At 37.6% G+C, this 26,041-nt stretch overlaps 1 protein-coding gene and 1 pseudogene across 1 annotated transcript in view; one reads left to right on the top strand and one right to left on the bottom strand.

Annotated features, from left to right (window-relative positions):
- The window catches only part of MAGI3 (membrane associated guanylate kinase, WW and PDZ domain containing 3), a 242,410-nt gene that overhangs the window by 69,981 nt on the left and 146,388 nt on the right, over positions 1–26,041 (top strand). The gene's annotated exons all lie outside the window — the stretch shown is intronic.
- LOC109489471 lies at positions 16,952–17,211 on the bottom strand (annotated as a pseudogene).

Raw genomic sequence — 26,041 nt, forward strand, 5'->3', positions numbered from 1 at the left:
TATAGGTGAGTAAGTTTTCATGACAGATAAAATATTTAAAATAGGCTTCATTTAATATCTCCATAAGTGTCAGTAACTGTATTTTTTGTGTGTTTATTCATGACTTTTAAAAATTGAGATAAATTCACATACAGTAAAATTTACCCTTTTTAGTGTGCAGTTCAGTGGCTGTTGGCTATACAGCTCTGTGGACATACTGTCACCCATCTATAATTCCAGGAGATTTTTTTACCACCCCACAAAGAAACCAGTGCCCATTAGCGGGCACTTCCCTTTCATGTCTCTGGCCAGCACCTGGCAGCCAGTGATCTGTCTGTCCCTATCGATTTGCCTGTTCTGGACATTTCATATGGATTTGCACAATATGTGGCCTTTTGTGTCTGGGCTTCTTTCACATAGCGTGTTTCCAAGGTTTATCCATGTCGTAGCATGTGTTAGTTCTTAATTCCTTTTTATAGCAGATTCCTGTTCCTTTGTATGGCTTTGCCACATTATGGTTGTCCATTCATCAGCTAGTAGACATTGGAGTTTCCACTTTTTTACTATTACTACTAATGTTATTATGAACATTTGTACATAAATTTTTACGTGACTATATGTTTTCTTTCTCTTGGATATATACCTAGCAGCAGAATTGCTGCGTAATATGGTAAGTCTGTGTTTAGCCATTTGAGAACATGCTAGACTGTTTTCCAAATGGCTGCAACATCTTGCATTCCCGCCAGCAGTGCCCTCAGTGTATGAGGAGTCCAGTTCCTGCACATTCCCACCAACACTTGTTATTATATGTGTTTTTGACAATAGCCGTTCTAGTGGGGGAGAAATGATCTCTAAGATAAGTGAGTTTCCTTATCACTAGTATTAAATTAATGAAGGTAATATTTATTTTCCAGTTTGTAGAAAACTAACTCAATTTACATTTTCTTCTATAACTATTATTAAATAATTGAAACCTATTACTTACACCAGCTCCAGATACATAAAATTAAATGTTCTTTAAAAAATTGCACATGTAAATGTTTCATATGTTTCTGGTACTCCATCACCTCAATACATGTGAGAACTACTATTTTTATACACTTAAGGCATAAGTGCTTAAGCTCACAGAACACTTGCTTTTTCTTTCATTGCTCATGTTGATTGTGAAAGAACAATTCTCCTGTCAGTGTTTTCACATTGATTCAAAGAGGATTAGAAGTGTAATTGAAAAATAGCGTTTTAAGTCTTTCCTTTTAAAAATATGCAAATGTTGCGTTTTAGTAGGTTCACATAAATGGGTAGTGCAACTTTAATGAAGTTAAAATAAGCTATAATAAGAAATGTCTTGTGCTAGTTTTGGTAGTATTCACTGTATTTTAAGTAGACAGATACTAGTAAAGAATGAGCAAATAATGATTTTAATCATTTTTGTCGGTTGGACTGAGATAGAGCCAAGAAGCTACTTTAAAGGCAGTTAGTGAGCAATTAGAGTACTTTGAATGGTTCTCTGTGCTAAAAGTCATACTTGGGCTTTTTGTTGATTTTCTATGTGAGCAGATACAGCTAATTTGACTAATTTTCTCAAATATGTCTTGACGATGTATATAAGAATAAGGATTAAGCTTTAATATTAAAACAGGCTTTGTGCATGGGGTAACATGATTACTGTAGTAAAGATCCTTAACTTACCCAAGGTGCCGATTGGGAGGTAAGTACCTGGCAGACCTCAATCCATGCTTCTCCTTTAATATTACTAGTCACTGGTGTTCCTAAGGTTGTGAGAACAGAATTGTCAGTATTCTCTTATATAATGGGTAGGAAAAGTTGTTTTAATTGATAAATAATCTGTGTGTGGTAGTAATCTATATTCTTTCCCTCATCTGTTAGTAGTTATGATGTCCTGCAAACTAATGTCATAGCCCTTAGGTTGCTAAGATCCATCTGCTCTGAATAATAGTGATATTTCTTCACATAGATAACCCTTGTTTCTTTTAAAGTAATAATTTACGGGATGCCTGGATGTCTCAGTTGGTTGAGCGACTGCCTTTGGCTCAGGTCATGATCTCAGGGTCCTGGGATTGAGCCCTGTTTCGGACTCCCTCCTCAGTGGGGTGTCTGCTTCTCCCTCTCCTTCTGCCCTTCCCCCTGCTCCTGCGAGAGCATGTGTGTGCACGTGTTCTCTCTTTCTCAAAAATAAATAAATAAATAAATAAATAAATAAAATCTTAAAAAAAATTAATGATTTACGGTATTATCCAAATGCATTAAAAAATTTTTTTTCATTAAGTAATCTCTGTGCCCAACATGGGGCTCCAACTCATAACCCCAAGATCAAGAGTCACATGCTCTACTGACTGAGCCAGCCAGGCGCCCCCATCCAAATGCATTTTTTAATGTTATGTTAGTTGCTTAAAAGAAAAGAACGTTTCGCAGTGGCAGATGGCAGTAATGTGACATACTGGATGGTAAAGGATCAGTGCTAACATAGGTGCCTCGGTTGAATAAAATGAATAAAGAGGAGCTGATCGTGATTGATGATGAGAGTGACATCACAGTGGCACAGCACATGAGGCGTGGGTCCTGAGTTCCTTCATTCAGTCTCACGTTAGGGCAGGAAATGAATTCTTTGTAAGTGTTGTGTTACATTTGGGGTGTGTGTGTGTGTATGTGTGTGTGTGTAGGCTTCAGTCTTTAAGTCATATAATGTTAAGAAAAGACCAGATAACCTATCTAGAAGATTTGGGGGTCAGAACTACATTCTTCATCATTGTAACATTTTGGGCTTATGATTTCTAAAAAGTTGGAAGGATATCCATCCAGAATAACTTGGAAATTCTGGGGAGATTCTCAGCAAATATAGTATTTCTTTCAATCCGTTCAGTTAATATGTGTATTCAATTTGATGATTGTTTTTTAGAAGAAAAATGTATCTGCATAAGTCAAATTGGTTTGGCCTTTGTATTTAGGGAGACTGTTCTTAAGTTTTGTTATCAGGATTGGGTCAGTCTATAGAATGAGCTGATTAACTTTATATAAGGATTATGTGTTATTTTAGGCTTTAACTTCTAAAAATGAGCTCATCCTAAGTGACTTTGAGGGTATAGAGATAAGTGACTATTTTTTCCAACCTCTGGCTCTGAGTCTCTTCAGATAGTCTTTGTCTTCTTGAAATACTTTTTGTAATGTGTATTTTCCTAGAGCCAAACCTCTGTAGATTTTTAAATCTTTAAAATAAATTTGTAGACAGTATTATAGACTTTTTGGTTTTTTTAAGATTTTATTTATTTGACAGAGAGAGCGAGCACAAGCAGGGGGAGTGGCAGGCAGAGGGAGACGGAGAAGCAGGCTCCTTGCTCCGCTGGATCCCAGATCCCAGGACCCCAGGATCATGACCTGAGCGGAAGGCAGACGCTCAACCAACTGAGCCACCCAGGCACCCCAGTTATTATAGACTTTCAAAAAATTTCCCATATATGCAGTTATAACACTCTTTCATTTATGATGTTCTGTAAGGCTCACTTCTTGACAGCAGTCTTCCTGAAAGTATCATAATGAAGATCACTACAAGCACAATGTTTTACTTGAGGTTTTTGTCCCTTATAAAGAGATAGACATCATTTAAGGAGGCTTTTTCGAGGCAGAGGTGGGCAGTACCGTCAAGCAGGTATACTCCCCTGGGGATTATAGCATGAACAGGAGAAAATCCTCCCAATATTGTTTCCTCTGTATGGTGGGATTGTGGGTGATTTTTAATTCTCTAGCATTTTCTTCTCTATTTTTGTACATTTTCTACGGAGAAAATAAACATGTAGTAGAAATAAATGGGACCTTAATTGCCAGGGCAGTGTGTCTATACACAGTAGTTTTTCCTCTCTGCCCATCCCCCATTGTCAGTCCCCCAACTGGTTAAGCAAAAATGAGGATAGATAATGTTTCTTCATGATTGCTTTCTTAGCTTACAACAGGGATCTGAAGTATTCCATTTCATAAAGTAGCCAATTACAGACATACTGAAATGATCATTTTTTTGCTCTGGAGGGATGGTCTTTCCTTACAGAAAGGAGAGAGAGATCCCAGTGTCTTTCTTTCCTGCGCAGAAGTGCAAACTCTTGATTTCTCTTTTTCCTGCAAAGAGAGGACCTTGCTTGCTTCTCCCAGCTTCCCCTGTCAGGAAGAGGGAGGAAGAAGAGAGACGGGAGGTAAACTGAGTGGAGTTAGCACTAACTGCACTAATGTTCCAATCCTGGAGATCTGGAGTGCAATTTTTAGGTAGTCAAAGTATGTAGCCATAAGGGATTCTATTTGGGAATTGAAGTGCAGTGAAGTCATTTGACATCAACTCATTTTGGGGTTTTGAGACAATTGACTGCCTCATTGCAAAATTTTAACTTGAAATCTGTTTTGAGGGTTGATGACCTCTCTGAAAGATCTCTCTATAACTATTCCATTAGGACATCAGATTTAGCCAAGTATTGATGTGTGAATTCTACTGGATTAGTTTCTGTGCATACATAGCATACATACACATGCACTGAAATCTCATTGTCCTCTGAAAATGTTATTTTTTAATTATTTGACCTCTTTTTATATGCTATTTAGAGACATCAGGATGCAAATGCAGTACTGTGGGTTTTACCTTGACAATAAAGGTATTCTCTTTTTTCTTTAATCTTTAAAGCCTTTTGCAGTGACTTCTGATACAGGACAATCTCTTAGAAGTATTGCTTTAATATTTTATAGTGACAAAAGGAGAGTCACAAACACTGTAGTTGTGTATTTTTTTCCCTCTGTTGATTAAGGTAGAATTATACAACCTCTAGGGTGATGTGCCAATTCAGCAAAATGGCACAGACCAAAAAGTAAGGAGGTTAATGTAAAATGAGGTAGAAACAACAACAACAAAAAATAAGACAAAAGAAAACCCAAGATGAGAAAGATTCAGTGAGGAAGTTTTATTCAAGGACACGAAAAGGTTTTTTCCCTCACTACCCCCAAAGAATATAGTAGGAATTTTTACTTGGATTATTCATTATTAAGCAAATGAAAGTAATGGCTAGAGTGGACTTTTTTTTTTTTTTTTAAATCCCAATAAAATACAGGAACCCAGGGCGCATGGGTGGCACAGCGATTAAGCGTCTGCCTTCAGCTCAGGGCGTGATCCCGGCATTATGGAATCGAGCCCCACATCAGGCTCTTCCGCTATGAGCCTGCTTCTTCCTCTCCCAACTCTCCCTGCTTGTGTTCCCTCTCTCGCTGGCTGTCTCTATCTCTGTTGAATAAATAAATAAAATCTTAAAAAAAAAAATACAGGAACCCATAGCAAATCTAATAGAGAAAAAGAGAACAAAATGACTTTACATACTAAAAAGGAATACTAGGGGAGGTGCCTGGGTGGCTCAGTCAGTTAAACATCTGACCCTTGATTTCAGCTCAGGTCATGATCTCAGGATTGTGAGATTGAGAGCCCTGTGTTGGGCTCCATGCTGGGTGTGGAGCCTGCTTAAGATTCTCACTCTCCCTCCACTCTGGAAAACAGTATGGAGGTTCCTCAAAAAGTAAAAATAGAGCTACCCTATCAACCCAGCAATCACACTACTAGGTAATTTTCCCAAAGGACGTAAACATAGTGATCTGAAGGGGCACCTGCACCCCAATGTTTATAGCAGTAATGTCCACAATAGCCAAACTATGGAAAGAGCCCAGATGTCCATCAACAGGTGAATGGATAATGATGTGGTGTGTATATATATATACTGGAATACTACTCAGCCATCAAAAAATGAAATCTTACTATTTGCAATGATGTGGATGGAACTAGAGAGTGTTATGCTAAGCGAAATAAGTCATTCAGAGAAAGACAATTATCATATGATTTCACTCATATGTGGAATTTAAGAAACAAAGAGGATCATAGGGGAAGGGAGGGAAAAATAAAATAAGATAAGATAAATAAAATAAGAGACTCTTAACTATAGGAGACAAGCTGAAGGTTGCTGGAGGGGAGGAGAGTGGGAGGATGGGGTAACAGGGTGATGGGTATGGAGGAGGGCACGTGATGTAATGAGCACTGGGTGTTACATGCAACTGATGAATCACTGACCTCTACCTCTGAAACTAATAATATACTATATGTTGATTAATTGAATTTAAATAAAATAAAATTTAAAAAAAGGATTTTTCTCTGCCCCTCCACCTCCCCCTCTAAAAAAATAAAGTAAAAAGGAATACTATAAATTGTGAAGAGATCTAAAAAATTATGAGACTGTTATGCAGAGTTTTGTGGTACTATTTTTGGAAATCTTGATGGAATCTAAAATTTCCTAGCAACTGTAAACCATAAAAATCAACTAGAGAGTAGAAGAATGTGATTGTAACTCGTCTGTGAAATTCCTTTAGCTGGCTTCCACTGTTTGCAAGATAAAGATACCTTCTATTTGCCTTCAGATCGTGTGTGACTTCTGCCTGCCTCTCCAGCCCTGTGGGCTGATTTTTCTGTTCATCTCACACACACTGCCCTCTTTCACTCTAGGACTTTTGTCCATCCTGTTTGTTTTGCTTGGAATGCTTTTACCCTTGTTTTGAGCAGTTAATTTCTATGTAGCTTTAGGTTTCAATTCAAAATTTCACGTCCACAGGGAAACTATCCTTTAATCTTCACAGACTTGGTTTGGGTATTTATGTCCTATATTTTCATAGTTCTCTATACCTTCTTTTCATATACTTAATACTGTTAACAATGATTCTGATTATCTGTGTCTCTTTTTCCCCAATGAGCCTCATCTCTTGGAGGGCAGCATCGATGGCTGTTTGGCACCCCATTGGAACTCTAGTGCCTAGAGCATAGATGGGTACTCAGTAAATACTTGCTAGATGAATAATTACCTATAGTCAAATAACTTTTCAATTTCTGTAATTATGAGAATTACAAACCCATTTTCTCTGAACAAAACAAAGCAAAACTAAACGGATTTATGGACACGTTCTTCCAAGCTTTCCAGGAAATCATTTTCTATATTAAACTGTTTTATGGTATACCTTATATACATATGGAAAGCTATTCAGTTCATTCTGTGCCAATATCAAATTTGACAAAGCACCAAAAAGTAGTTATTATAGACTTAGTTCCCTTGTGAGAAGCCAAATTGAAATTCTAGCAAATCAGGTATGACAGGATATTAAAAGAACAGTGTCATAATCAGATAGAGTTTCTCCATTGAATAAAAAAATGGGTGTGGATGGGGGTAAAATATGAAAAATTACATGATTATCTCAACCAATGCCAGACGAGTTTAATAAAACTCAGTATTTATTCTTTAATAGGGTGAAGGTTACTTTAGTTAAAACTTAGAAAGAAGAATCTCTGTCCAAACCAATAGCCAACATTATGTTATGTATGAAATGCCTGAGACGGTTCTGTGAACATAGGATAAAGCAAAGCCTCAGTACTACCACCATTAGTTCACTTTATGTTTTGTTTCTGTTTTTGCCAAGTTCAAGACAGCATAATGAAATGTAACAGATATTAGAAGCAGGATTTATGGAAAAATAGATACAGTTCCCATTATTTGCAGGTGGGTTTGGTTATACCTAGAAATGAAAAAGAAAATGAAAAACTTAGAATAGATATGAATTCATATGAAAGTTGACATTGAATAAAAGATTAAGGTTAGTGACTTTTCTATAACGTGAAAAGGTAACGTAGTGGAAAAATGCTCCGTGTACTATAGCATCAAAGAATACCTTAATGAAAAAAATAAGGCTAATCAATGAAGAAAATTATAAAATGTTACTGAAAGATAAAAAAGAAATTTTTTTAAAAAGATTTTATTTATTTATTTATTTGACAGAGAGAGAGAGACAGCCAGTGAGAGAGGGAACACAAGCAGGGGGTGGGAGAGGAAGAAGCAGGCTCCCAGTGGAGCAGGGAGCCCGATGTGGGGCTCGATCCCAGGACCCTGGGACCACGCCCTGAGCTGAAGGCAGACGCTTAACAACCGAGCCACCCAGGCGCCCCAAAAAAGAAATTTTTGATGGAAAGTCATACTATGATCCTGAATGGGATGACAGAATAAAAATATGTGTGCTTCCAAAACTGGTTAATATTCCTCATGCCAGAATCCCAAAATGTTTCTTTTGAAATTTGACCAGAAAATTTAAGTTCATTTGGAAGTATAAATAAGGGAGAAAAACAAAGAGAATTTTCAATGAACAGTAATTAGGCTGAAATAGTGTTACCAAATACCAAATTTTATAAAAAGGAATTTAAACAATGTGATACTGAGAATAATCAAACCTATCTGAATAAGCCCAGAAAGACCTTTCACTGTATGTAAGAAATTAACACATGCTTTTAAAAAGAAAATGCTGGTGAGGTGGCAAAAAATAAAAAAAAATAAAAAGAAACTTAAAAATCAGGCAATTAGCTTCATAAAACAAAAGATGTATGAATGGCCAATAAGCACATGAAAAGATGATCAGTATCATTAATTATCAGGCAAATGCAAATTAAGACCCCACTGAGATACTACCTATATATACCCATTAGAATGGCTAAGTTAAAAACCCTGACGATACCAAGTGTTGGCAAAGATGTAGCATTCTCCTTAACGGCCGGTAGAAATGTAAAATGTTAAAACCACTTTAGGAAACTGTTCAGCAACTTCTTTTAAAAAGTTAAACATATATCTAATCCTGCAATCCAGCTATTTCATCCCTATTTACCCAAGAGAAATAAAAACACCTTTTCACTCAAAACTGGTCCACAAATATTCATGTCAGCTTTATCCACATTAACCCTTACTACTAAAATCTCTTCTCCGCTCACACTTCTGACACCAAATGTGGTTTTGTGGTTTTTCCACATCAAGTATTCTCTAATTCTCTGCAGATACCAGATGGGAATTCTACAGTTTAATTCAATCTGACACTGTCGACAAGTTAGCCCAGACCTCCTGGTTAAGGGGTCAGGCCCACAAGACTGCCCCCTACTTCAGGTACCAGTCACATGTAGTGGGTCCCCCAGGTTACCCACACTTCAGCCTGACCTGGTTACAAATGAGGGGGTTCTTAACCCCCTTTTCAGTTTCTGTAGTTTGTTATATCATGGCTTATAGAACTCTGTGAAAGGCTTTACATATTATTGCTGGTTAATTATAAAGGATAGTAAAAAGAATACAAATGAACACCCAGATGAAAACGTATGAGAGAACTGGGAGTCCCAAGTGCAGGAGCTTCCTACCCCATGGAGTTTGGGGACACATGGATATGTTCACCAACCTCCAAATCCTCCAAACCCTATCACTTAGAGTTTCTGTGCAGCGTCCATTATGTAGGCATACTTGATTAAATCATCGGCTATTGGTGGTTGAACTCAGTCTCCAGCTCCTGGATGTCAGGGTTAGGGCTGGTAGTTTCAAACCTCTAGTCATATAGTTGGTTCCCCTGCCGACCAGCCCCTCCCTGTTCTGTAGCTATCAAGGAGCCCATGGCAGTCATTTAATTAACATGAACTCACATAGAGTTGAGAGGGGGCTTATTGTGAATAACAGAAGATGTTCCTGGCACCCTTTTCACTTAAAAAATTCCAAGGATTTAGAAGCCTTGTGCCAAGAACTGGAGGAAGACCAACAAAGTATGTATATTTTAATTGAGATATAATTGACATATAATGTTAGTCTCAGGTACACAACAGATTGACTTGAAATCTGTATACATTGCAAAACGATCACCGTAAGTCTAGTTAATATGTATCACTGTACATAATTATAGAATTTGTATGTGTGATGAGAACTTTTTAAGATGTATTCTTTTAGCAACTTTCAAATATGCAAAACAGTGTTATTAACTCTAGTCACCGTGCTGCACATCACATCCTCATGACTTCTTTATTTTATAACTGGAAGTTTGTACCTTTTGACACCCTTCATCCATTTTGCCCACCTTCTTGCCCCTTGCTTCTGGTGACCACCAGTCTGTTCTCTGTGTCTATGAGTTCGATTTGTTTCTTTGTTTAGATTTGACATATAAGTGAGATTATATGGTTTTTGTCTTTCTCTGATTTATTTTTCTTAGCATACTGCCCTCAAGGCCCATCCATGTTGAAACAAATGGCAAGATTTCCTTCTTTTTTATGGCTGAATAATATTCTCTTGTGTATATGTACCACATTCCCTCCATCTGTTCATCCACTGATGGACACTTAAGGTTGCTTTCATGTCTCGAAAATACGTATTTCTTTTTTTTTAATATTTTATTTATTTAGTTATTTGAGAGAGAGAGAGATCATGAGTAGGGGAAGGAAGAGAGGGAAAGGGACAAGAAGACTCTGTGCTGAGTGTGAAGCCTGATGTAGGGCTCGATCTCATGAGCCTGAGATCATGACCTCAGCCAAAATCAAGAGTCAGATACTTAACTGAGTGAGCCACCCAGGCACCTTAAAAATTTGTATTTCTTATACCACAATATCGCAGACCCAAGCTGAAAACAACCCACATGTCCATCAGTGGATGAATGGATTATAAAAAGTGGTGTGGTTATCTAGGGGATACACCACTATTCAGGAATACAAGAGGATGATCCAGTAAGACATGCAGCAGTGTAAATAATCTCATAATTATGACATTGAATGAAAGATGCCGGATTCTAAAGACTTTTATACTGTCAAGATTCCATTTATATAAAATTCTAAAAACTGCTACCTAATTTACAGTGACAGAGAACAGCAGATCAGTGCTTGGCTAGGCACTGAAAAGGAGTGTGAGAAACTTTTGGGGGTGAAAGAAGTGATCTGTTTCTTGATTGTGGCAGTAGTTTCATAGATACATACATCTGTCAAAACTCTTTGAATTGTACACTTGAAATGGATGCGATTTATTATGTATGTGTGTCTGTATTGTATGTATCATGGCATATTGTATGTTTCTGGGTTTCTCTCATCTACCACATCCAGTTTGTCAGCACCTCCTATTGGCTGTACTTTCAGAAAGTATCCAGAATTCAACGACCTTTTATTATTCCAGTGCTACTCCTCTAGTCCCAGCCACCATGTTGTTTAGATGACTGTTCTAGACTTTCAGCTGGTCTTGAGATGCCACACCTGCCTTTGGTCCATCGGTAGCTAGAGTCATCATGTTAAAACCTAGGTCTGGTCACGTCACTCTCTGCTCAATACCTTGTATGATATTCATTTACTTAGAAGAAGTCCATCTTACCAGAACTGTTGCAGTGACCCATAGGAACTTACAAGGTCTGGCTTCCTGATACATCTCTGACCTCATCTCCTGTTTTTCTCCGCCTCATGCATTCCAGCTGTATTACCTTCCTTGCCTTTCCTTGAGCATTCCAGGCAAGCCTTTACTTTAGGGACTTTGACCTTGCCTTCCCTGTAATATTTTCCTCCAGACATCTATGTGGATATTACCTGACTACTGTATTTAAGTCACTGCCAGCGCCCAACCCTACTCCCTATTTCTAGTCTCTGCTTTATTTTTCTCCATAGAACTTATTACCAGCTTACCTACTATGTTTCACTCATTGCTGATTTCTTTTGTTTATTGTCCTTCTCTTTTCCTTGTCTTGGGTGTAAGCTCACTGACGGCTGGGAATTTTGTACCTCCTCCCACCCCAGCTATTTTCACATAGTAGGCACTCCACATATGTTTGCGGAATGAATGAAATGCTTTCACTTGCACTACATGCAAATCAAGTTCACAATGAAGCTCGCTGAATAGATGAAAAGTGGAATATGCTTCTGAAGCAAGTTACTGTAAAGTTTCTGTTCTTTGCATTTTCCAGTAGATATTGTTCATCTAAAATATGGAATTTAAGGAATTGTCAAATTAGGGAATTAATTTGATATGTAGTATTTTCTGTTTCTATGTTTGTAGAAGGAGGTGGGTAGACTGATCCCTAAAATCCCTTTTTGTTTTCAAAGTCTGTGATCCTTTTAACCTGAACCCTTGTGGTTTGGGGCTGCTGAGAAACTACCTTTTAGCTTCTCTCTATACATAGAGATTAGCGCCTTTATTTATTTCAGTCTTTATTCCTTTTTAAAAATCCCTAAAACTCTGTTTGGTGAGGAAGAGGTTAATACTAGGAGAAGGGTGGCAGTTCAAGGGACCAGAACCTATCTCAGCAGCTGGGCTGGGAGGGAAAAAAAAAAAACGTTTCAAATGACTGAGAATTGCCAAGATGTAATCTGAGTAGGAATCTGGACATACTTTTCTTTTGTCTACCGATTGAGGAATTTAATGGGGGTTATGCCCCAGAATTTAGTTTCAAATTATGAATGTAAGTCTAGAGAGAAAGTAGAATTTGATACATTACATTTTATCCATAGCAAGGGCCTTGTCCAATATATAGATGGATTTAAAATTTTTTTAAAGGCATAAAAAAAGAAAGATCTGCAGAAGACACAGCTCTTACTCCTTTGCGCCCTATCTTAAAAAGAAAGATGTGCTTAAAAGAAAATGCTTTTACTGAAAAGTGAGGAGTAATACAAAAGATATAGTAAATGGTTTTCATGATCTAAAATGCAGTTTTTTTTTTCTTTTCTTTTTTTTAAATTAGTAGCGAGAATTACTATCAAACTCCACTCATTGGGCCAGAGATCCTTGTGATGTTAGAGAAAGACTTGCCCCCGCCCGCCCCCCATAGCACACTACCTACACTTGTGAGTTCTTCGGCCCCAGAGGCTAAAAATGCAGTTCTTTTTTATAGTCTTTAATTACAAGGTAGTATTGATCATTGGGTTATAGATGTTTTAAGTTTCATCTACCCTTGCTTTTAGGATGTAGCTAGTTTTATATGCTATATCAGTTCTTGTTTCACTAATTTGGGGAGGCTTAAGATACTGCCATCATTGATGGTTTTGGTTAATGCATCCATCACTTTTTGGGAATATGCTTCATAGGATTATTGTTTTTACGTTGCTTTTTTCCATCAAAAGTTCAAAAGAAGAGATGTCTTGAATATTTTCAGTACACTAATACTGTTTTCTTGAAATTCCTAGATATTTGTAACAGCTAATATGCTGAGAATGAAAACAATGACAATGTGACTTAGTCACGGTCAGTAGAGCACATGCTATAGGTTGTTTTTCTGATGATACAGATGTTTTTGAGTTGATTCATCCAAAGGCTTTCCAAGCCCCCACATGCTTCCTGAGTTGAGTTTGTTGCAGGTTGGCTTGGTCGTGTGCAATCATGAGTTAGGGGAGGAGAAACAGCCCGACCATCCCCTACATTGTTCTGAGCCATATTTTTTTCTTTCCAATGGAACTAAACCAATATGAATGTTGAGAGAGATCAAAATTTGTCAGGTTTTCATTTGCTTGATATTTATAAATAGGCTTTTCTTCAGGGAAAGGAATTTGAAGAAGGGCAGAGGTGTTATTCTCTTTTCTTACGTGTCTGCAATTTCCTATTTGACCCACACAGATTAAACATTTTAATACTGATGGGCAGTCTGTTTGAGTCTGAGACTGTATGACAGTAATGGATTGATACACAAACATTTCTATACCTTATACAGTAAGGAAAATTGAGTAAATGTGGGTGTGGAGGTAATGTGCTGACCTCTACACTTGTCATGCTCTTGTCCTCAGCAAGGAGTGTATGGTAATTTTCATGCATTCGCTTTTGTTGTTTAAATGGCCAATATTTATTGAGTACCTATTAAGTGCTAGCCCCTGTTCTTGGTGGTAGGAATGGAGTGGTGAACAAGATATTTTCTACTCTTTTTAAAAAAAGATGTTTTTATTTATCTATCTATCTATCTATCTATCTATTTTAAATTTTTTTTTTTTTAAGATTTTTTATTTATTTGACAGAGATAGAGATAGCCAGCGAGAGAGGGAACACAAGCAGGGGGGAGTGGGAGAGGAAGAAGCAGGCTCATAGCAGAGGAGCCTGATGTGGGGCTCGATCCCAGAACGCTGGGATCACACCCTGAGCCGAAGGCAGACGTTTAACCGCTGTGCCACCCAGGCGCCCCTATCTATCTATTTTAGAGCATGTGTGAGTGGGGGCGGAGGGGTAGAGGAGGAGGGAGAGAGAGAAAATCTCCAGCAGTTTTCCCCCTGAGCGTGGAGCCCGACAAGGGACTTGATCTCATGACCCTGAGATCATGACCTGAACAGAAACCAAGAGTCAGACGCTCTACTGACTGAGCCACCCAGGTGCCCCAGATAGTTTCTACTCTTAAGAAGATTGTGTGTGGGGGGGAGGGGGTAGATTGATAATAAAAATGTACATAAGTAAGATAATTTTAATTATCAGCGAGATAATAACTGATAAATATGGAGAAGATATAACAAGTTTGGGTAGATTGCGAAGGTCATGGGGTATGATGAGAGCTGTTTAGCTAGAGTCAGAGAAAGCTGCGTTGAAGAGGTGTCTTTTGGATTGCGACCTGAGGGGTGATGATGAGGAAACCACGAGAGGCCATCTATAAGAACATTCCCAGCAGAAAAAACTACAAGGTGATAATAAACTTGGTATGTTCAAGCACAGTGAGCCAAGGGGGAAGATGAATAAGAGATAAGGTTGGAGAAATATCCAGGGACCAGGTCACATGGAGACTAGTAAGCCACAGGAAGGAGTTCGGATTTTTAAAAATGTGACAGAAAACATTTATAGGGTTTTTCCAAGTGAGGTGTTTATAATCTGTGTGGAAGATAGGCAAGAGGACAGCAGAAATGGAAGCAGGGATATAAGGTAGGATGCTGATGCTAGCGTGGGGGGAAGATGGTGGTGGCTTAGATCACCATGGTTGGAGTGGAGATTCAAGCAATGAAGCCATTGGAAATTGACAGAGAGACTGGAATGGTATGAAGGAAGGAGTCAAGGATGACCCTAATTTTTTGGTGACAGTAATTAAGTGCATAGTGGTGCTATTTGCTGAATTGGACAAGTTTTGAGGTTGGTTGTGGAAGTGTAGGTTGAGGATGTCCTCTCCGTTTGGGCCACATTAGCCCTCTGTATACCAAGGAAAACAGTCATCATCATTTACCATCTGAATCCATTGTACCCTTTTTACTTTCAATTTTATATTTTTAAGTTATTTTACAGATAATGTACAGAAGTACATATACAGGAATAATGAAGACAGCCTTATTAGAAATGTCAATAAGATTTTAAACATAGCAAACTCAACCTTAAAAAAATACTTCTTTTTTCCCAGCAGTTTTAGGTTCATAGTAAAACTGAGTAGAAAGTACAGAGTTAACCCATATACCCCCTCCCCTCACTCACGCACAGCCTCCTCCATTGTCAACATTCCCTGCCAGATTGGGACATTTGTTACAATTGATGAATGTGCATTGATATATTATCACTCAAAGTTCATAGCTCCCCTTAGGGTTCACTCTTGGTGTTGTATATACTATGGGTTTGGACAAATGTACAATGACATGTATCCACCATTATAGTATCATACAGAGTATTTTCACTGCCCTAAAAGTACTCAGTGCTGTGCCTGTTCATTCTTCCCTCCCAGATAACCCCTGGCAACTGCTAATCTTTTTACTGTCTCTGTAGTTTTGCCTTTTCCAGAGTGATGAGAAGACAAGCCACAGAGCGGGAGAAATTGCTCGCAAAAGACATATGTGATAAAACCCCATTAACCAGAATGTCATATAGTTGCAATCATACACTATGTAGCCTTTTCAGATTAGCTTCTTTCACTTAGAAATACGCATTTGAGGTTCCTCCATATCTTTTTATGGCTTGAAAGCTCATTTATTTTTAGTGCTGAATAACATTCCATTATCCGGATGTGCCACAGTTGATCGATTCACCTACTGAAGGGCATCTTGGTTGCTTCCAGTTTGGGGCAATTATGAATAAAGCTGCTCTGAACATTTATGTGGGTAACCTGCATGCTTAGGCCAATTTGTGTGGGTATAAGGTTTTCATTCCCTAAGGGAAATATCAAGGACCCAGGTTGCTGGATCGTATGGTAAGAGTATGTTTAATTTTGTAAGAAACCTCCAAACTCTCTTCCAAATTTGCTATGCCGTGTTGCATTCCCACCATCAGTGAATGAGAATTCCTGTTGATCCGCATCCTCGCCAGCATCTGGTGTTGGCAGTGTTCTGGATTTCAGCCATTCTAATAGGTGCGTAGTGGTATCTCATTGTTTTAATTTGTGTCTCTCGGTGACATATGATGTTGAGCATCTTTTCATATCCTTATTTGCCATCTGTATATCTTCCTTGGTGAGATATTTGTTAAGGCCTGTGGCTCCTTTTATAATGGAGTTTTTTGTTGTTGTTGAGATTTAAAAGTTCTTTGTGTAGTTTGGTTAACGGGCTTTTATCACGTACATCTTTTGTAAATATTTTCTCCCACTCTGTGGCTTGTCTTCTCATCATTTTGACAGTGTCTTTCACAGAACAGAAATTAATTTTAATGAAGTCAATTTTTCAGTTTAATCAGTCCTTTCATGGGTTGGACTTTTGATGTCTCAGCTAAAGAGTCATCACCAAACCCAAGATCCATCTAGATTTTTTTTTTCCTGTGTTATCTTCTAGAAGTTTTATAGTTTTGCATTTTTATTTAGGTCTGCAACTCATTTTTATTAAGAGTCCAAGGTCTAGATTAATTTGTTTCATGTTGATGTCCATTTATTCCAGCACCATTTGTTTAAAGAAGACTTTTTTCTTCATTGTGTTGACTTTGCCCTTTTGTTGGGGATCAGTTGATTATATTTATGTGGATATATTTAAGGGCCCTCTATTTTGTTCCCTTGATCTGTTTGTCTATTTTCTCACCAATACTGCACGATTTCATTCCCGTAGCTTTGAAGGTCTTGCAGTTGGTTAGTTTGTTCTTGTCTTTCGATATTATGTTGGCTATTCTGAATCTTTTGCCTCTTCATATAAACTAACATTTATTTATTTATTTGTTTGTTTGTTTATTTTTTATTTTATTTAAAACCAGAACATTTATTGTGTGACCAATCATTGAAATCCTTAAAATGAACTGCATGCCGCAGTAGTCGCCCTCTTGGGTTGAGGTGTTGTTCCTTCATGGAATCCATGCCTGAATCTGAGCAATACAGTTTTTAGGTGCCTCACCTGACAGGTTCCAGTGGTGTTTCGTTTTTTAGCCTTGGCAGGATAGCCACATTTGCCACGGGGTGACTCTGAAGGCGGTAGACCTTAGAGCCACAGCAGCGGCATCTGTGCGTCTTATTGTGACACTTTACAAATGATGCCAACCCCTTCATCATCTTGTTTCTAATACCAACACCAAAGAGTCCATATAAATTTTAGAATCAGTTTGTTGATAGCCACAAAATTGCTTGCTGGGAGTCAAACTCATTTTTATTTTGTTTCCTGGTTGTGAAGGAATATACATATTCAAAATGAGAAAAGTCCCTAAATATAATTAACTCCTCATCAACTGCCATTGATAAACCTGGAACACATATACATTGAATACATACTAACTTCAGATTTCGAATACATACTAACTTCAGATTTCGAATACATTTCTAATAGGCTTTGGCTTACCATTACTTCTGGTTCTTGTATTTTCATTGTCAGAAGCAATACTTTGAAAAATTTTGATGGCTGATGATTTTGTTTGAAAAAAAAGAAGATGACCATTATCAGTTGAAAAGCATTTTTGTTTTTTAAATTTACAAATTCCCAATTAGACTGACCTATACAATGAATGATTTTTTTTTGTTTCTATGTCACCAGTTTCCTTCTCTTCTGTATACCTTTGTATAAATATCTGCCTGCAGCATTTATACATCTGTGAGCTTTATCAAGCAAATTTTGCTATACAAACATTATATAAAAGATGAAAGAATACTGCCAGACATCCTTTTAGGTAAATGAGATAGTCCAGATTCTTGTAACATATTACATGATAAAATCCCTATTGAATTAACTATAAATTCTATATTGCCTTTTTTTCCTTAAAAATATATTGTAAACTCACTGCTTCTTAGATTTGAGAAGATTCATCTAGGATTATTGCCATTTGCAGATTCATTATCTGAAATTTTACTATGACCTGCGTGTTTACACTCAACGTCTAATAATTGTGAAGCATTTTTCTCCTTTGATCTCTTTGCCGTTATGGGTGGATAATGAAATATTCTGAATTCTCAGCTATGTCCACTGAAACCCAAAATGAATACAAGGATGGCGTCTCCAGGCTTCTTTTTGAAAGACGAGGCAATACTTTTTGGGTAACGCAGTAAGAACATTGAAGGATGATACAGCAGTGCATCCTCCTTCTAGGCAATTCCATTATTCTTCCATTATATTATTATTTAATTTTTTAAAATATAGTTGGAAATAACTGATGAGTAGTGATGAAGGAATTGCCAGGATGATGAACTAGAAAAGATTTCAAGATATAGGAAAAACACTGAGGTCCCATAATATATCTTGGATTTATAAAAGGGTCCAATGTAACTATATGGTAATTGCAAGAAAAAATGGCTTTTATTTTATTACTTTTTAAAGTAAATTTTCTCTTTGTTCTTTGGAAGACCCCTAGGAAAAAATGAAGTCATGAAATATCAATCCTTACAAATAGAACTGCTCAAAAAAAGAAATTAGGAAGCAAAACTTGGACCCAGTAGACCCTGATGGTATTACCAAGGGGTAAGTTTGAGATGCATATTAGACGTCCTAGTGGTGATGTGGAGTAGTGGTTGTCTCTGTGAGCCTAGTGCTCTAGGGAGATCCAGGCCAGAAATTTTGTCTGAGAGTCATCCACACATTTTTGGTATTTAAAGCCTTGAGTCTAGATGGGGTCACTTGGGAAGGGAGTATAAGTTGAAAAGAGGAAAAGAGCCAGGCATACTAGGCTTTTTAGAAGTTTGGTGAAGGAAAAGAAGTTTCTGAGAAGCTGTAATCAGTGAGGGTAGGACCTGTGATATTTAGAGAAGAGTGTTTTAAGGAGGAAGTAATCAATTGGGTCAAAGGATGCTGAGGGATAATTAAAAAAAAAAAGTGAGGTCAGAGAAGTTGAGCCATTGACTTAAAAAAAAAAATGGGAGTCATTGATGACCTTGAGAAGAGCTGTTTCATTGATGTGGTGGGGCCAAAAGCCCATTTGTAGTGGATTGAAGTGAGGAAGTAGAGATAAAAAGAAGAGGCAGCTTTGTCAGTAGATTTTGCTGTGAATAGGAAACAGAGAAATGGTAGGTAGGTGGTGGAGGTTTCTCTTATTCACGTTAGGAGATTGAGAGGAGTGGGTAGAGTACCTAGAATTGGGGGTGTACCTACCAGGGAGATGTTGGTACCTTATCATATTGTAAGGTTCTATATTAATATTCTCTAGGAAGGAACAGAATAGTCCCTGCTCAGTTTCTTCCTCCCACCCCTCTCTCTTTTCCTTTTATGATGTTAAAAAACTCTGTAGGATTTTTACTTGCTTTTTTGTGTGTTAGAGACAAAACACTGAGCACTGGCTTGCCTTGTCTGATTTTTTGACACAAATCAACGGGAAAAATGAAATCTTAAGCAGATTCCAGTTTTCTGGGATATATTTAGTACTTTAAGTGAAATGTACTGGTAGCAAGATTTTCTTATCATTTGGGGCTTGTATGAACTATAATAATTACTGTCTAAATGATAAGGTGAACTGAAATAGCGTTTAATTTAGACTAGCCTAGAATTTGAATTTAGCTATTGTTTTCTTATGTGAATGTTGCTTAGGATTATGAAGAACAAAGCTTCTGAAATGTATTTTATGTTTTGAGTTATAAATAATTAAAATTGAGGAAAAGTCTTGAAAACCTTTACTGTAGAAACTAATTTACTAAATGTCTATGTGGGCCAGTTTGAAGCAGTCAGAACTTAAAATACTAGTTTGGATACTGTTTTGTTTCCTTAAAAAATATTATTTCTCCAGAATGTGTAAGGGTTATATCCAGTGAAGTTGGCTCTGATCATGTCCCAAGTTTTCTTATCTGCCTTAGATTTGGCATACGATTTTTAGAAAATGTTCAGTTGTTTGTGATATGTAGTTGTGCCAACTTCATTATTTTATGATTTACAGGAATCAAAACATCTTCTTTACAACTTTTCATCTTTATTTTACTTATTTTGTGTTAAAATTTTAATCCTTTGTGTTATATGTGATAGCTCAATATTGTAAGCCTACTTAAACAATAAGACTTTCTGGAACAATTCTAAGTGATATTCCGGGAACTTAGTGGCAGTTAAACAATACAGATGTCTTTTGGCTTTTTAAATGTTCATGGTTGGCTTTCACTAAATGAGATTGTTGGAGGTGGAACTTATTTAGCATCGTCCTCAAAAGTCCCTTCAGACTAATTTCCAAACCTAGTTTCTAAAACTCTCCAAAGAGGCAAGATCTCAAAATCTTGTAAAGTTGACTATTTAAAAATTCTTTCATGTTAATGATAAGATGGTTAGTTAAATTTATCTGTGGTGTAATATTCACCAAAATATTATTTTACATGTTTATGCTCATAAATTTTGTATTTTAACATTTATTTAGCTGTTTTGATTCTCCCCCTTTTCCTCTCATTTCAACACACAGCTCTTTTTTGATTTCACCGCAAATTTAGAGAAAAAAAGCTTCTTCCAACAAATCTTTAGTATCCTGCAGTGTAATATCACGAGCTGTAAAACACTTTAGATTTGGTCCCTGCCCAAGACCTGGCCAGTTTCATGTCTTCAGTAATCTTGATGTATTTAAAGTTTTGCTAATAAACCGTTTGAAGCTTGTGGGTCTTCTCTCATTTTTTTGTACCTTTTACCTGTAGTATTGTCTCCTGACTTGACTCTCTAGCAAGTTCCTGCTTATTCTTTACATTTCTGCTGACAGTTCACCTCTCTCAATGTGTTTCTTTTGGTGCTACATCTTAAATATTCCTGCTATACTTTGCAGATCCTCCTGCTATAGAAATTATTTAAATATAGTTTTTGCACATTTGTCTTCTCCCTAGGGCTGCAGTGTTCTATAGAGTAGTTCCTAGCCATAAGTGGCTAGTGAGCACTTAAAATGGGGCTACTGCAACTGAAGAACTCAATTTTTAACTTTGCTTACTATAAATTAAATGTGAATAGCTGCCTGAGGCTAGTAGCTACGTGGTTAGGCAGCATAGTTCATAGCCTTTGTAGTATGCTAATAGGAATATGGAAAGACGTGGGTGAAAATCAGTATTTCTACTAAAAGTTAAGCACCTGAATTGAAATGTGCTCTTAAGTGTAAAATACACTTGGAATTTGGAAGACAGGACAAAAAAAAGGAATGCCATTAATAATTTTATTTTTTTAATTTATTTTTTTAAAAGATTTTATTTATTTATTTGACAGAGACAGCCAGCTAGAGAGGGAACACAAGCAGGGGGAGTGGGATAGGAAGAAACAGGCTCCCAGCAGAGAAGCCTGATGTGGAGCTCAATCCCAGAACGCCGGGATCATGCCCTGAACCGAAGGCAGACACTTAATGACTGCACCACCCAGGCACCCCCCATTAATAATTTTAAGTATAATCTACTGAAATGATACAATTTTAATATGTTAGATTAAGTAAAATACATTATTTAAAATAATTTAACCTGTTTCATTTTACTTTTTTAAAAAGTAGCCACCAGAAAATTTAGAATTCTACATTTGGCGCACATTTGGGGCTCACATTATATTTCTTGGACAGTGCTGCTCTGATAATGAGCTCTTTTGTAGGCAAGGACCTTATCTTTTCATTTTATCACACCTGTTACGGCACCTGCCCTAGTAGGTGCCCAATAACCAGTTGTTGAATGAATGAAATAAATTGTCTCTAGAAATTGTAACCAGAAGCCTTTTGAAGAATTGAAACTTTAGATTAAAGAAAGTGACTTTGCAGGTCTTTAGGTGTGTGTCTATTTCATAGTATATTTTGATACATGATACATAAATAAACACACACCTGCACACAGAAGGAAGAAGAAGTGAGATCTAGAAAGACAATAGTCTTAGCACTTCTCTATAATGAAATCATGAAGTCCTTGAAACAGCATCTATGGCTCATCAGTGAGGCAGGTTTTATTAATAATCTCCACTTACAGGAAACTGAGACAGGGAAATTAAGTAACTTGCCCTAAAACACAAAAACGTTAACTGGCCAACCCATGACTTGAATTCAGGCAGTCTGGCTTCATAGTTTGTACTTTTAACCACTATGCTAAGGATGTATAAAGTAGATAATTTTGGTGACCCATGATTACTTAATTATTATTTTAGGCATGAAAGGATTTGTATGAGTGAATCTTGGGGAACAGACTTGGAGGACTTGGGATGTTTAGATTCCTTTGCTTTCCTGGAATGAAGGAAATTTACTTAGAAGTTGCAATCTGCTCTTAATTACTTGAAGATTTATTAAAGTTCACCAATCAAAGTCTGTTTCTGTCCATTCAGTGAGCTCTTATATTTTTTTAGTGACCCTTTTTTCGGCTCATAGAAAAGTATAAAGAAAGTGTTGTCACTGGTAGGGTATTAGTGAAAATTGTCATTTGGCTTCTGGGAAAACAGGAAAACGAAATGGTTGCTTATATACTGGTCCCAGGAATCAACTTCCTTCTTGTATGAATAAGGAAAATTTCTTCTCTGTGATGAGACCTGTGATACTTTACTTTTGGGGGGTAGCAAAAAGGCAAGGATGTAAGTTTATTTCTCCTCAGCTTTCTATTAACATTTCCCACTGAAAGTTTTATTTCATATCTAATTGAAAATCCAGTATGCTATTATACCGAATAAATCTTATCAAATGAATAGTCATGAAGCAGCAGGGTATAATATTCAAGGGAAAAGATACATTCCCTTTCATTTTTAACATGCTGCCACAAATTCCCATATATGCTGTTTTTTTCCCCCCTGTTCACATTATTCTTTTTGGTAGTGACATACCTTTTGAGGATTCATACATTTGTAAGGGTATTCTGGAAAATTTAGCTTGAAAAATATGTCGAAGGAGTCAGATGGATTCTAAGTAGTGAAAATGAATTTACTTGTAGGCATCATCATTTTGCAGGCAGAAAATTTGTATGTGTCTCTGTTGGTGGGCGCTTGGGTTGGCAGTTCTGCTCCGCGCTGCCGTCCAGGGACCTTGGTCTTTTATCTTGTCCCATTGTCCCCTAAGCAAGGTGTTGCTCTTGCCAGCAAAGATGAATGGGAATTACCATCACCACCACAGACACAGTCTAGTCTGTGTGACGAAGGCAGAAACAGGTGGATGGCAAACAGCTTTTGAAAAATATCTGACCTGGAAGTTACATACATTTCATCCTCTCCCTTTAGCTAGAACATAGTCATGTGGACACATCTATCTGCCCGTGAGGACCGGAAATGTAGGATTTTTAAAAAATTTTATGTATTTATTTGAGAGAGAATGAGAGTATAAGAACACAAGCAGGGAGAGTGGCAGAAGGAGAGGGAGATGCAGACTCCCTGAGCTGGGAGCCTGATGTGGGGCTCGATCCCAGGACCCCAGGATCAAGACCTGAGCTGAAGGCAGACACTTAACTGACTGAGCCACCCAGCTGCCCCTGGTGGTATATTTTTAAAAGAAATTGAAGGATGAGTGTTGGAAGACGATCAGCCTCTGCCATGTGAATAATTCTCACTTACTCAGCATCTGTTGTATGTTAGACATTATGCTTAAGTGCTTTATCTGTTTTCTCATTGCATCCTCGTGGCTGGGATGCAGAAAGTTTTAATGGCTCAGGTTAGGTCATCCAGAGGGAGAAGAGCTGGAATTTGAACTCAAGGTTTGTTGGACTCCCAAAGATCATGGTGTTCCCACCACTCGTGCCTGAGAGTTTAATTAATTAGAAAAAGGGATCAAGGGTTTTGACCCAAGCAACTGGAAAGATAGTGCTGTCATTAACAAAGACAAAAAAGTTGGACAGTGTTGAGTGAGGCGATCAGGGATTTGCCTCAAGGTATTTTAAATTTAAGACACCTGTTTAATCCGAGTGAAGATGTGGAGTACGCAGTTCTATGTGCAGACTTTGAGTTCGGGATAAATGGTTTGGCTAATAAACACATTAATTTGGTAGCTTCTAGTTTATAAATGGCATTTAAAGCAAGAGAATAAGGGAAGATAAAAAGAATAGGTCCAAGACTGGAGTATTCCATCCTTAAAAGACCTGGGAGATGAAGAGGAATTGGGAAAGACTGTTTTCATAGATGAGCTTTTATTCCTCTCGTCAAGTTTCTCAGTGTGTTTCTGTCTGTCACCCACAGAAGCGGAATGTCCCACTCTCTACTGCTTTTGAATCCATCCGTAGCAAACATTTTATCATCCTGAGAATCATAGATGGTGTCTTTGAAGTGGGAAGTATAGCCGTGAAGTACCTGGGCCGAGGAAGCCAGGAACAAGGGACTCGATGTCCACTATGCTACTCTTAAATAAAATGGGAATCCGAAAGCAAACTCTTGATCTGTTGATGCCTGGTTTGGTATTATCACTGCCCCATGTTACTTAAGTAATACTACACATGTGTTTTCTTTACTTTTCTGGCAGAAGTCCTTCTAATTGCTTGCTTGTTTTTGTTTTGCTTTTAATTTTCCAAGTTTCCTGCAGCAATTTTCTAGTTAGTAATGAGTATTACTTTCTAGAATGTGCATTCTCAGCAAAGAACACACAAGGATTTAGAGATACTTTTTAGAAGATTTCTACTTACTTTATCCCCAAAAGCTTATAAGCCTTGTTAGGTCTGCCTTCACCATCTGAATCTGTTCCCATATATCTGAGTTGTTCAGGTAGAGGTATTATTCTAGAATAATGAACACCACACATTGAAAGAAACAAGTGGATGAGTTTCACAACAGTTAAGTTCAATTATGCTTGCAATTAAAATCAATTAAAATCATTTTATAAAACTTGCAGCTTTGAACTAATGAAGACTATATTTTTTAGCTTTAGATTTTTGAAAAGGAGAAGAAAGCTTCTATCTTGATCTTTAATTCTTTCACTTCAGACAACTGGAGCTGGTAGCATCATCCATTTTGTTACTGTGATTGGCAAATTCCTCAATCTCATATATCACCCAAATCTCTCATTTCTGTTTTCTTTCCCAGAACAAGTCTGGTATTTTCCTTAGAATGCCACCAGTCACCTCTCCAATAAACTTAATTCTTTATTTATATTTAGTTTTGAGCTGTTCCTGTAGCAAATCACCACAAATGTAGTGGCTTAAACCACAAACATTTATTATCTTTCCGTTTGGAAGTTCAGAAGTCCAGCACGGGTCTCACCAGACAAAAATCAAGGTGTCGCGGGACTGCCTTCCGTTCTGGAGACTCTAGCAGAAAGCCTACTTCCTTGCTTACTCGGGTGTTGGCAGAATTCAGTTGCTTGGGGGACTGAGACCCCGTTTTCTTGCTGGGTGTCAACTGAGAACTGTTCTCAGCTTCCAGAGGGCACCCACATCTCTTGGCTTGTGGCCCCTTCTTTCATTTTCAAAGGCAGCGACAGCAGGTTGAATCCTCCTCAGGCTCTGAAATTCTCCTCCTCCTTCAGTCTCATTTCTCTCTGACTAGCAAGTGAAATTCCTTTTACAGACTCGTGATTAGTATGGGCCTATTGGGATTTTCAAGGGTAATCTCAACATCTCAGGGTTCATACTCTTAATCACATCTGCAAAACCCCTTCTGTCATGTGTAAAGTAGCATATTCCCAGGGACGTCTTTGGGAGGGCATTCTGCCTATTACAGCTCTTCTCATGTTTATATATTTCTTTTTCTTTCCTTTTTTTTTTTTTTCAAGATTTTATTTATTTATTTGACAGAGAGAGAGACAGCCAGCGAGAGAGGGAACACAAGCAGGGGCAGTGGGAAAGGAAGAAGCAGGCTCCCAGTGGAGCAGGGAGCCCAGTGTGGGACTCGATCCCAGGACCTTGGGATCATGCTCTGAGCCGAAGGCAGACGCTTACTGGCTGAGCCTGGGTGACCCCTCCTATGTTTATATATTTCTAAATAGAATATAAAGTATAACTTGGCTTTTGCAATAAAAAATAATTTAGACAACCTCCATTCCTTTTTTCTCCCCTCATCCCTTTTAATACAATTGCAATCCCATGG

This window comes from Ailuropoda melanoleuca, chromosome 2 (genome assembly GCF_002007445.2).
Source record: "Ailuropoda melanoleuca isolate Jingjing chromosome 2, ASM200744v2, whole genome shotgun sequence".
In the NCBI taxonomy this organism is placed as follows: Eukaryota; Metazoa; Chordata; class Mammalia; order Carnivora; family Ursidae; genus Ailuropoda; species Ailuropoda melanoleuca.